The sequence below is a fragment of the Rissa tridactyla genome, chromosome 5 (genome assembly GCF_028500815.1).
Source record: "Rissa tridactyla isolate bRisTri1 chromosome 5, bRisTri1.patW.cur.20221130, whole genome shotgun sequence".
Taxonomy (NCBI): Eukaryota; Metazoa; Chordata; class Aves; order Charadriiformes; family Laridae; genus Rissa; species Rissa tridactyla.
The window spans coordinates 4,816,461-4,824,590 of NC_071470.1; the positions used below are offsets into that span (position 1 = coordinate 4,816,461).

An 8,130-nucleotide genomic window follows, 5' to 3' on the forward strand; every position below is an offset into this window, starting at 1 on the left:
AACAAGCTGAATATTTGGGGGTTTCTCAGGGCGTTCAGACGCCACTAATAACTTGGTAACGAAACAATTATATACGAAGACAGTGTTATGTAGCTTGTCAAAGAAAAGACACGCGGAATCATTTTAATTCCCAAAAAGAACTGGAATATTCTGAAACTGTCTGAGCATGTACTTGTCCATCCCGCCTACCTGCTGCGGCTGCTCATTGCAGTCCTCAGTACCATGGAATTTTTGTTGATTTTTTTTTTTTTTTTTTTTTTTTTTTTTGGTGGAGCTAGAAAAATTTTCTTCAAGAAAATGTAATAGACAGTAGTCTGGTTCCTTCTGAGATGTCAAATACCTACTTTATTACAGCGAGAAAGTGACAGTCAATTTAAACCAGAATTTATTGAGAACATTAAGAGCTGGAAGGGCTTTGGCTAATCACTGTAATGTCCCCAACAAATGGTAAATGAAAGCATGAGGAAATTGAGTTAACACAAGTTAAAAGTTCACATACTTACTGAATTATATTAAAAAACCTACAACCTAATTAAATTATCTAAAACTGCTCATTTCAGTCTGTCCTGTTATACGAGTGAATGCGTACGGTAGTATTTTCTTAGACGCACAGAAGTTGACAGGTTTAGCATGAGTCGGATAAAAAGCCAACGAACAAGATCAAGGGATGAATTATTTACTAATGCGCAATATTCTGGACAGTTACACTCAGCGATGAGAAGAGGTTTGCGTTGGTGCTTGTTTATATCCCTCGTATTTGTAAGTGAAAAAAATCAGTATTGTCCCAACTAGAATACATGAATAAAATTTATACATTTCTCCGCCTTTATGGAATTTTTTGGGGGGGAAAGGCTAGAGAGGATAAAGTAGCACGCAATATGTATACATCCATAGACATGCATTTCAGGTACACTGATATCCCTTAAAATTGCAAAAGGTGTATTACTGGTTTATGCACTACGCTCCTTCACAAAGATCCTTTTAGACGCCCAGATTTTATAGGAAGGTAGAACATTTCGGATCGTGTTTTCTGTGTTCCTATGGTATCTTACTGGAATAATCTTTCAATAATTTTTCTTTGAATTTGAAATAAAGGGATAAAAATACTTCACTAGTGTAACTGGCAAATTTCCTACAGCCCCTCCTACAGATTCAAGGTTTATTGAAAAGACAGTGATTGAAGAAACTTTGTGTGGTTTCAGCTTGTGGCATAGCAATTTGTATTTGACAACAGTAGGCAGATCTTTGCGTCTATGAGACCTTGAGTATCTATGAGAAGTCGGATTCAGCAGTCAGATAACACCGTGTGCATGGTGAATGCAGTAGCATTCTCACTTCTAGCAGCACATGGGACTGTTCGGAGAGAAGAACTGGATAGCGAACAGCAGAAATTTCTGCAATTTTTAGAGTTTTTGGGTTTATGCATTTGCTGGCTTCGCTTCCTTGAAATGAAGAAAATCCTGTAGGATACCGCTCAGTCCTTTGGCTAACCACAGAGGACAGAACCACCATCTGAATACCTTTTGCTGGGACAAGCCGAGCACCATGGACGAGTCATCTCTGTCACCGAACACACAAATGCATTAAGGAGAGCTCTTGATGATGGCAAAAGAAAGAGACAGTTTTCAGCTCTAGGGAGAAAAAGAATGAATGATGTTGTGACTGTGATGCAATATCGAGGTGGCATTCCAGCAACGTTCAAAACTGGATGTATCCCATAGGACATTTCATCTTTTATGTCACCTTGAGAATTTGTTCTTCTCCCCAGAAGTTACTTAGAAAAATGGTTGTTTTTCCGAGAGAAATACGGTGTCACACATTTGTTTCTAACTGCTTGCTTAAAGAGAAAAGCAAACGTACAAATGAATTTTTTTCCCCACCCTCAGAGAAATAATTATGTTATGAAATGTCCTGTCCAACCTGTCCACTCCTATTTGATACTTCTAAGCTCTTGTCAACCAAAAAGAAAGAACATCGTTGATTGTTGATTGCTGACCTCAAGATTAGAGTCAAGAAATGATGTCAGCTTGGCTTCTGTAAAAGGAGAGCTTCTAAAATTCAACGCAATCATTCTTAACTTTCCTCCCTTATGTTTAGTTTAACGTTAAGACTTACTGACAAAGAGGGAAAAAAAAAAGGCATTATCCTTTTTTTCCCCAAAAATATTTGATACTTTAATATTTCTCCATTTCAGTTTCTTAGTTTTAAATATTATCAAAGGTAATATATATATTTGAAATAAATAATAATAATTTTTTCTGTGGAGCAAAGAACTGATAGTTTTGATGTTGGTGTTCGTACACACGCCCCCACCACCACCACCAAACAGACAAATAAATAAAAAATAAACCCCTTGCCCTATAAATAGCATACTTTGGCATTTGTGGGTAGCGTGAAACCACCTTTGGGGAAGCCTATGAAAATAAGCCGAGATTTACTTGTAAATGCAGAAATACCTTCATTTAAAATTAAGATATTGGTACATATTTTCCCTCTTTAGACAGATAAATCCCATCAATTTCTCAATCAAAAGTGAACAGAAGATGAAGGTCTCTGGGACCACAGACTGACTTAGAAAGCCCATTGCAGTGTAAGGTGATGACCAAACCCAGAGTAACTTTCAAATCGCTACTGTACTATAAAAGCAGGAAGAATTATCCAGAGAATGATCATTTTGGAGGAGTTTTTTTTCTTTCGATCTGAATGCCGGGTGTTGTTTGTTAACAAAATGACAAGGCAGCCAGAATGACGCGTTAAGGCTCTGAAGTGCTTTCTGAAATTCCAGCATCTGTAACAGGTAATCAAATTCCCTTCCCTTTAGCGGTTAGCTGCTCGCCCTTGGTGACGGACGGATGCCGCGGTTCTTACCATCCCGATCCACCTCCCCACTAAGTTCGGGGCTGGCGAAAATTCCAATGAAATCCGTGGGGTTATCCTGATGTAGAGCTGGGCTAATGCGATGAAGGAACAAGCTCTAAAACTCAAAATTCCTCGCGTGGCTGTCAAGTAAAAATAGTCACCGCTTTTGCAAACATTTTGCAAAAGATATTTGTAGGTATTTTAGTGGGATTGCCCAAGGTCCTTTAACTTCCTGCTTGTTCCTTTAGACTGTCCAAGTGGAGGTCAAAAATCCTTTCGCTTCCCCCTCACTGGCATAGACGCTATGAATCTTTGTGCTTTCACCGTATTATGCAATTGCTTTCGCTCCTGTGAATCCCATATCATACAGAAAAAAAATATTTTCTAATATATAGCTTATATTAAAGCCACAGGACAGAGTATGTTAGATTTCTTAGGAGTAAATTCTAATAACGGCTTATATAAAAATGAGAGTATCTCTTTCTCCTAGCTTTGAATTGAGGAAGTATTGCAGTATCTCTGAGTGTCTCTGATTGCAGCACAGGCGTTCATCACGCTGAAATGATTTGCCGTGCCTAAACAAGCTTCAACAATATGAAATTTTAAAGATACTGCTGTAAAGCCATTCTTTAATTTTACTAAAATAATGAAAAGCATATATTACCTTAGTTTACAAAACATTGAAACGCTAATTCATACGAAACGTTTATTTTCTGCCCATATATTGCGTTGTGGTACGTGATATTAAAAGCCGTTCCTCTCTTTGCATTTTTTTTTTCCTTTTTTATGTGTTTTGCAATAGGAATTTCTAAAATGCATAACTTGTTCAAATTTTAACCAAAATCTTTAGACATTATCATCCACTTAGGTTTTCTGATATAAGAATATTGAATATTGAACATATTCAACATGACTTAAATGAGAATATTGGTTGCCAACAAGCAACAGTGAAACAAGTAGCAATTTAAATAGGCAACATCTATGTGCGTTCAGATAAAGGATGGAATTAAACACGAAAATTACGCCACAAACTAGAGATAGGCCCAAATTATTAGTAGGTACATAGAAAATTTTGTCATAACTAGAACAAACTAAATAGGGATTAAAGTTCTTTGAAATTACTATACTCCAACAGAGAAAAACGATCTCACCATTATTTATGAAACTCGAGTTATAACAAACTATGAATTCGGTTTATTAATTTTCTAACTGCCTTTTTAGGCACCTTTTCGCTAGCCAAAATTAAACATTCGATCTTGTCTTAATTTTCCTCAGCAACGGAACTTTTCTTTTTAGCAAAAGGCTATCCAGGATCACTGCTGTAATACAGAGGAGCGCAATGAATTTGATATGACAATTTCCTTTTTACCTATTATATTACTTTTTTCTTTTAATAGAAGGCATTTTGCATGCGATGTCAGGTTGCTTTGGGTGGGTTCCCATCCAGGTATCATGTTATTTCTGTAATCACCATTCAGTGCATCTCAGCAAATGGCTTATCTTTTTTGTTGTTGTTTTAATTAATTTACTTTCATGTGTTCTCTTTTTTTTTTTTTTTTTTCCTTATATCCAGCACTTTTCTCATCCCTAGAGTGCTCTTCTCCTCCAGAATTGCCTATATGCAGTTACTGGAGTTGAGAGGCAGCTTTTGGAGTTTATCCTCTATTAACGTAGAGTTACTCAGGTGTACGAGATCCCCGAGTATCGCAATTTTTTTTTAATTAATAGACATTTATGGGAAAGTATTTAGGGTTTGGCTTTTGGGGGGGCTGGGGTTTGGTGGTTTGTTAGGTTTTTTTCTCCAAAAGTACATTTAAACACGTAATTTCTATGGCTTTACGCTGGGGATTGTATGATGAACTACCATTCCTGCTTTGGGAATTTCTGCGAGCACGTTCAAGGGGTTTGGCTGGTAAATTCAATTACCTCGCTGCGGTGACAGGAATGCAGAGCATTGCATATGCAAAGGTCCCCATGATTTACAAAAGTAAAAACTCAGGCTGAGATGCTTTTCCGCGCAGATTTTCCTGACAGATGTGTGTACTTCTACTGCTTTTAATGGGACTTCTGGTGGGACTCGGGATTGATGCTGCAGCATTTATGTAAGTGAAGCCATAGTAAACAAACTGGAAGCTTTTTAAGCTTGGGGACTGCATTACTGATATCTAAACATATTTCCTTTTTGGTTTAAATATACCAGTGGTTTTTAAAATAAACTTGTTTTTCATGTAGTAAACACCCAACCTTATGCTGTCACTTTCAGACCTTGAAGTCTGAAGAGACGTTACTGGAACAAAGTTCTTTTTGTTAATATAGGAAGCCACAGTTAATAATTCAGAATAACAACATATTACAGAGTGTATTTGATTTTTCAAAGCGAATACACGCGCCTGTTAAGCACCGGAGCTCTTTGTCCTGTAAGTTCTTAGCGTGTACCGTACCGGTATGCTAGAGCTGAAGATGACATTAATATTAATGAAGAATGGAAGCTGAGATATAGCGACTCTCGTTCTTTCCCCAGCCCCCTACGAGCTAAATCCATTAGTATGGATAGATCAGCATTAATAAACAAGGAGGACAAAACAGCTCTCAAGGCAGGGACAGTTTTGCGTGACCTTTGGTGCGATGAGCTTGTACTTGGTCACTGCGATGCTCCGAGCTGACCTGTGCAGCAACGTCAAATCTGATGTAAGCAGAGAGAAACGGTATCGGTGCTTCGTCTTATCAGCTGCTGAGCTTCAGGGGAAAGAAGCGCTGAGCTTCTCTGTCTGTATATCGTTCTACCGACTCCAAAAGGGTTTCATCCAGGGGCCTCAAGTGTAAATCTATAGAAAATTAGTTGTCGGGGTCATTAGGGAAAAGATGCGGTTTATAGCTTTGTATTAAAAATGAGTCCTTTTCATAGGCCGTGCTATTCATAAAGGCAACGCTGACTCAGGATCTAACTTGTTTCTGGACATCCACCAGAAGAATTATTTTTAATTCTTACGACGCAACATATTCCCAACAGATTTCAGCGTCTAAAGAATTACTCACCTCCTGATCAAGTTTATACTTCTAGGACGTGGAGAAATTGCTTGGAGATTAAAAACACTAAACCCTTGATGCATTCCAGGTCTGCTGAGAGCACTGTTTTCATGCGTTTTGAGAGCTGCAAAACTTTCAGAACAATTTTTTTTCTTTTTTTTTTCCAGTCCATGACTGGGGAAGGAAAAAAAAAAAAAGCATATGAAGTAGTATTGGTTTAATTCCATTCTAAGATTACACGAGCGAAGCTTTAAATGTAGCCTTCAAATCTACCGTTTTATAAAGCTTCTGTCTGGATACTGCGTGGCCAGAGAGAGGAGTTTTGAATAATTCTGTGTCCCAGAAAAGGGACAAAAGCCTGCTTGCGTTTTAGTGTGTGTATAGCACTAGAAATGACCGCGCTTACGGTATAGTAATACTTCGAATCGCAGTTGGTGCTTGTAACTCATGAGGTAATTAACTGTTGCAAAAGAAGGCTGGAAAAGAGGCAGGTACTAATTTTGAAGTGATGTTTCAGTAACCTTTGCGCGAGGCTGCAGGCACAGTACAGTGAGTATAAGAGCAGGGTTAAGCCTGATCCCCCGAACCGGGATTTAGAGTGTGAACCTCACTTCTTTCCCAAAACGGTTTCATCTCTACAGCGACTCTAGGAATTTTAAAAGCATACATTTCTCGTTACGCTCTGCTGAGTACGTGTTTTTGCGTGCAGCCATTCAACACCATTGCATCTCTGCAGCCTGAGAGAGGAACCTGTGTCTTTATTCAGCATAGAAACTTAAACAGCAGTGGTTTATGGTTAAACAGTCCTCCAAAAACCTGCACCCCAGGAGATTCCCAGGCTTTCCAGGAATTGCATGTCCAGTTTTATCCCAGCCCTACCCGGAGACTTTTTTTTTTTTTTTAATTTTTTTCCACAACAGCTGAACTTGACTTTGTTTTTTCCAACTGCCACAACCCCTCCCTGTCCCCGGCATTAATATACTTGGTTGGTGCAGGGAAATACGGAGACGGTCCTACTCCAGATTGCAGCAAAAACTTCAGCTATGACCTTCCGGAGCAGGGAGGAAATCCTGCCGTATTTATAACTAGGAATCTGTCGCTAGGCAATATAGCTGGGCTCTGGAGAAATTTCCCTGGATGTATTTTCCCTCTTATGCATTATTAACGTTGCTTTTTAAATCCAATCTAGCTTCCCCTCTTTTTTTCTTTTTTCTTTCTCTTTTTTCTTTTTTTTTTTCTTTTTCTTTTTTTTTGGCTGATACTCCTGTTTACTTTAGTATCTGGACTCTAGCTGGCTGCTTTGGCTGGCTGATGGAGACTGTTGTTTGGAAACTCATCAGCTCACCAGGATACTTGACTGTTCCTGAAGCATCATCTCCACTGTAGGAGGAAGGGCAGTGCCCTTGCCTGGGTTGAGTCACCAAGAGCCGTGGTAAATATTTTTCGACTGAAAAATATAATTTTTTTTGTCTCTCTCAGTGCTAAAACGGATCTAGATTACAAAAGAAAAATTCAGATCTAAAGGAAAGAAGTGAAATGTCATTAACGTTGATAAAGTGAGACTCAGATAAACTTGTGTGTTCTGTAGCCCTTTTCATTCCATTCCAATCTGCCCGAAAATTTAGGCATGCTCTAGAGGTAAATATATAGCTCAAACCACACACACACAAAAAAAAGATTTTGTTAATTTTAAGGCATTTCAAATTAAAACCATGTTAACTTCCGAAATGCTACCTCAGGAGAACTTCTGAATATTTCTCTCTGGGCTGTTTCTTCTATCTGCAATCTGCTCACTTTTATGACCAGCAAAAAAATCATCAGTCAGTCAGTCCATCACATCTCGGTAGTATTTGGTGAGTCATACGGCAGGAACATGAGGGCAAAGATCCATTCTGGATGCCTCGAGAAAGGTCATCATTCTCAAAATGCCTGGTAACATATACTAACCCCAAACGTTGTCACGTTCTGAGGGATAATATTAGATGTTACCTGAGTAAGTCTGAGGCCTGAAATATTTTAAGTAAATACTGAGAGAGAAAAGAAGGGAAACTGGAAATATTCAAGGAAGGAATAGACATGAATTCTCATCTCGTATCATTTGTCTGATTGTTATTTCCTTGGGTATCCAAAAGCTAAAGCCACTACTTGACTATGTCTTTATGCTTAAGAAATGATGATCCAAGGGCTGGAGCCCCTCTGCTATGAGGACAGGCTGAGAGAGTTGGGGTTGTTCAGCCTGGAGAG

At 38.6% G+C, this 8,130-nt stretch overlaps 1 long non-coding RNA gene across 1 annotated transcript; it reads right to left on the reverse strand.

Moving 5' to 3' along the window:
- Positions 1-283: 283 nt before the first annotated feature.
- Positions 284-7,711, reverse strand: LOC128910306 (uncharacterized). Its single transcript, XR_008466687.1, has 3 exons — positions 7,621-7,711; positions 5,896-6,060; positions 284-1,631 (listed from the first exon to the last, which is right to left on the reverse strand). It is a non-coding gene; the product is annotated as an uncharacterized LOC128910306 (long non-coding RNA).
- Between the last annotated feature and the right edge of the window lie 419 nt (positions 7,712-8,130).